This window comes from Octopus bimaculoides, chromosome 4, assembly GCF_001194135.2.
Source record: "Octopus bimaculoides isolate UCB-OBI-ISO-001 chromosome 4, ASM119413v2, whole genome shotgun sequence".
Lineage (NCBI taxonomy): Eukaryota > Metazoa > Mollusca > Cephalopoda > Octopoda > Octopodidae > Octopus > Octopus bimaculoides.
In genome coordinates, this window is record NC_068984.1 from 138,675,379 (window position 1) to 138,681,023 (window position 5,645).

Sequence of the window (5,645 nt, forward strand, 5' to 3'; positions counted from 1 at the left end):
ACACACACACACACACACACACACACACACATATATATATATATATATCAACACAACAGGCTTCTTTCAGTTTCCGTCTACCAAATCCACTCACAAGTCTTTGGTTGGCCTGAGGCTATAGTAGAAAATACTTACTCAAGGTGCCATGCAGTGGGACTGAACTCAGAACCATGTGGTTGGTAAGCAAGCTACTTACCACACAGCCATATATACTGAAGCATTAGCACGCCGGGCGAAATGCTTAGCAGTATTTCGTCTAACTTTATGTTCTGAGTTCAAATTCCGCCGAGGTCGACTTTGTCTTTCATCTTTTCAGGGTTGATAAATTAGGTACCAGTTGCATACAGGGTTCAAGCTAATCGACTGGCTCCTTCCTGCAAAATTTCGGGCCTTGTGCCTAGAGTAGAAAAGAATATGATAGTAATTTCTAACTTTGGTGTAAGGTCAGAAATTTGGAGAGAGTTAAACTGACCAAACCCAGCACTTTACTGGTACTTACCGGTGTGGGTTTGGGGGGGGGGGTCATCATTAACATTTAGCATCTGTTGTCCATGCTCCTATAGGCTGGACAGTTTGACAGGTGCTGGCAATCCAGGGAGCTGCATTGGACTCCACTGTCTGCTTTGGCATGGCTTCTACAGCTGGATGCCCTTTCTAACACCAAGCATCAAATAGATACAACAATGATGATGATGATGATGATGATGATGATGATGATGATGATGGCTATGATTATGAAATAAGTAGTGGTGGTCTGAGTATTCAGGGTGGAAATGGTCAGGAATGGTCAAGATGTGATAATGGTGATGGTAATTATATTATTAGGAATGAAATCTTCATTCACATATTATATACAGTGTATTAAGTCAAATTATAATGAATTGATATTTATGTTTCATTTGGAAAGCAATGAGTTGGCCAAATCATTAGCAGGCTGGTCGAAATGCTTAGCGGCATTTCATCTGTCTTTACGTTCTGAGTTCAAATTCCACCAAGGTCGACTTTGCCTTTCATCCTTTTGGGGTCGATAAATTAAGTAGCAGTTGCATACTCGGATCAATCTAATTGACTGGCCCTCTCCCCCAAAATTTCAAGCCTTGAGCCTTGAGTAGAAAGAATATATATATATGTTTCATTTGGTACATGACTAAGTGTGAATTCTATCCTTTTTTATTTTTTATTTTCTTCTTATTTTTTTTTATTGTTAGTTTAGAGTAGCAGTTCTTTTGAAGGTTCATATAAGATTTTTGGGGTCCTTGCAAGCAAAATAGTAAATTGGAGACCCCTGTTGTATTTTAGGTTTTCATGAAAAAAATTGGCTTTAGGTGTATCTATTGTAAGTTCAAAGTACACAGGTTAATTAATGTGTGATAAACAAAATAGGAGTTTTGAAAGAAGTATCTATAAAATTAGATTTTAAACATCGAATAACTGTGGGAGAGGGCACCAGAATAGATTAGTAATCAAAGGGGTCTACAGATAAAAAAATAGTTGCGAACCAGTCATTTAGAGCCATAAAGCTCTTAAGTTCATATTCAATATTTCTAGGCATTCAGGGTCTTATTTTCAAGAATTGAACAGATTTTGTGTCCGCTTTTGTTTTTTATGTACAGTTTGAATTTATGTAAACAAAAGTTTTGAATTAAAAAGTATTTGAACACAGCTGTGTATTTAATGAAACATATGTAAAAATAAAGCTGTTTCTCATATATATATAGATAGATAGCCTGGTGCAGCCATCTGGTTCACCAGTCCTCAGTCAAATCGTCCAACCCATGCTAGCATAGAAAGCGGACATTAAACGATGATGATGATGATATATAGATATATATATTAATATAGATATATATATTTATTTATATATAAATATAGATATATATCATCATCATCATCGTTTAACGTCCGCTTTCCATGCTAGCATGGGTTGGACGATTTGACTGAGGACTAGTGCAACCGGATGGCTACACCAGGCTCCAATCTAATTTGGCAGAGTTTCTACAGCTGGATGCCCTTCCTAACGCCAACCACTCAGAGAGTGTAGTGGGTGCTTTTACGTGTCACCCGCACGAAAACGGCCACGCTCAAAATGGTGTCTTTTATGTGCCACCCGCACAAGAGCCAGTCCAGGGGCCCTGGCAACGATCTCACTTGGCTTGCCGGGTTTTCTCACGCACAGCACATTTCCAAAGGTCTCAGTCATTTATATTTATATATAAATATATATATATATATATATATATATATAAGAAATGATTAAAATTCAGTTGAATTAGGTACTTAAGTTGAGACTCCAAGTCAGTCCGGTATTATCCGCACAGCTTGAGGTAAGGTGAATACACTAATACTTTGACATCCTTGTTACTCATCTGTTTGATATATGTGTATATATATATATATATATATATATATGAATATGCATATATTTATGAGTGGGTGTATGAAATAGAAAAGAATTTAAAAATTTAATTGTGAATTAAAATGCACCAGTTTTGGGATAGGAAATTGTATGTGCACAAAGCTACTGTTGTTTACACACGGATCTTTCTTTTTAATGCAAAACCAGTCATATATTTATCCAGCATATTGTATATGATTTCCATATATATAAGCAGGATGTGTTGTTATTTTTATCACACACACACTTACAGTCACAGAGCAAGCTTAAATGTTTGCTTGTTGTAAACATACATGTAAGTTTACTCAATGTTTCTCCTTGTCTTATCACTGTTTAAGACTCTAATTATTTATTTATATTGTTGGGGTTTGCACTGCTATGCAAATTACGCTTATTTAGATTCATCCAAATGCCTGTATATTATGAATATCTATTAGGTCTTATGTCCCCAAGAACAGTGACATAGAAAATAGTAGTAGTGTATGTGCACATATATATAATGTATGTATGTGTAAGTTCAAATATATATATATATATATATATATATATATATATATATTATATATATATGTACAAATCTGCAATAAGTCTTTCTTCCTGATAACTTAGTAGCTTCTAAGTGGAAGGAAGGGCAACAATGCTCTTTATCTATCTTAACTTCTTCGAGATTTTAGGCAAAATTATACTATTGTGTCCATCTGTTTTAGTTTAATTAAATTCTATGTCTTTGTGCAGTTGAGAATTGCTCTGCATTTAAATTGATGTAATGGTTGCATTAATCAATTAAATGGAGTTGCATGAAACGATCGTACTGCATTACCTCTGGATACCCTTGTTGCTTATTTTGATATATATATATATATATATATATATATATGTATGGGAGAATTTACGAAAAAAACAACAGACGAAGACAGGTGGTGTAAACAACAAATGGATGTATTAGTTTAACGCTCGGGAATAGAGAAAGTCTTTGACGTTTCGAGCCTACGCTCTTCAACTGAAAGGAACACAGAAAGAAATAAGGAGAGAAACAAGGAGAAAAAAAATATAAATGTAGTGGTCAGCGATCTATCATGCATGTATATATATATACATACATATATTTCCAGCATGGAAGGTGGATGTTAAACGACGATGATGATGATATATAAATGCTCTTTATTTACTAGTTTTTTCCAGATATTTTTTTATGGTCAATTTTGAACACCAGTTGTTATATTTCTCAAGCATAAAGTGATTTTTCCCTTAAAAACCAAAGCATTTAGTGTTTTCCCTTTAAGATAATATTCTCTCTCTGTCTCTCTCTCTCTCTCTCTCTCTCTCTCTCTCTCTATCTTTCTCTCTCTCTCTCTTTCTCTCTCTCTCATTAAATAAGTTCGAGAAAATACCATTACATTGGCTTCTGTCTCAGCAGTATATTGAACTTATTGACTGAGAAATATTACTGATTTTTTGCCTTTGTTTTAATTTGCTGTATATCATACCATGTTTCTTCTTAACTTTTGAAGACCATCAAAACTCACATCCCTTAGACACTGACAGAACTTCTCAAAGAGTATCATCAACAAGAGATACAACCAGTCCTCTAACCTATTCTATGTCTTCTGTGTGCCTTCATGAGCAAGGTTGTTATGGATGTGGTGGTATTTCATTGTTACAAATGCTAGTGCTACCCTACCTGTTGCAGTAGTTTGAAGATTTTTGAATCTTGAGTTACACTAGAAGAGTCTTGACTTGCACCAGACTTGGATTATATTGAGGAATGGTTGTGCTGGGTTAGCATCTCTACTCTCTTGTCTCTGATTTCCTGATCCAGTAGGAAGACACTGCTAAGATTGTAGGTGCATATTTTGAGCTTTCCTTATGAAAAACTCCTTAAACGGTTTCTTTATTTTCACGCTGCATTAAGGCAACCACATTGTTTCACAGTTGTGGCTGTTTGGAGCTCTGCAATTGCTCCAGATCAATTATGAATGAATCAGTGATAAATGATTTGGGATCAGTGGTGAATGAATCACTAATCCCAGAACAGTGGTGAACGAGTTACAGATAAATCATGTTGATGACACAAGATTTCTATGATACAGAGCTTGACCTTAACATTCCAAAACTTGAATTACTAATATCAGAGTACCTTCTTACTCCCTTAAGGAGTAAAACAGAAATAAATACAGCTGGCACTAGGTTTCAGTGCAATCTTGTAGCTTGCCAGATCCTGTCAACACATCCAACCCATGCCAGCATAGAAAAAAAGACATAAAATGATAAGGATGATGATATATATATATATATATATATATAGGTGTGTGAGAGAGTTGGAATGTGAAAGCACATGGTTGGATGTATAAAAAACAGAACTGAATGAAAAAAACTACAGAAAATTTGTATTATATGGTTAAAAAGTATATTAAAATCATTGTTAGGAAAATGACATAAAATTTTGTGTACAGTGACATTGTCTTGGGAGAAATAAACCAGTTTCATATTTTCTTTTTAAATTTTTAAAATTCCTTTATCGTTGTTGTGTCATGTATTCGTTATGGTGTGTACATCACACCATAACGAATGGATATCACTATATATAAAATTTATATCATTTTCCTAGCATGACGATTTTAATGTTTTTTAACCATATAATACAAATCTTCTGTAGTTTTTTTCATTCTATTTTATTATACACACACACACACACACACACACACACACACACACACACACACAGATATATTTGTTTATATTGTATTTTATTTTCATTTGATTTTGTTTTACCATCTTTTTCTGTTATGTCTAATTGCTATTGTCATTTCTGTCTTTCTGTGTTAACTCTCGTTGAAAGATATTTCTCTACAACACTTCTCCCTTATAATTTTGTATATTTCTTGTTTTCACTCTGATCTGTATATTTTGCTATGTTTAATTACTTTTGCACACTTTTCCCATATATATATATATATATATATATATATATATATATATATATATATATATGAATCTGTTACAATTTTGCTTAAACATAGCAAAAGTAATAACCAGTTCTTAGAACTTAATTTACATGCATTTTAGAGTGTAGCATTAGGCAAATACAAAGCATAACATTAATTATTGAATGACAAGGGAACAAACAAGAATCACATGATCAACTTCATTAGCTTACAGCTGTTTCTGCTATAGCAATATACTATAGCTTCTTCAGAACCATTAACATGAAGTGAGATATATATATATATATATATATATATATATATAT

The 5,645-nt window shown here is 33.6% G+C and overlaps 1 protein-coding gene across 2 annotated transcripts in view; it reads left to right on the plus strand.

Moving 5' to 3' along the window:
* The window catches only part of LOC106872781 (microphthalmia-associated transcription factor), a 93,575-nt gene that overhangs the window by 61,184 nt on the left and 26,746 nt on the right, over nucleotides 1-5,645 (plus strand). The window lies entirely within an intron of this gene.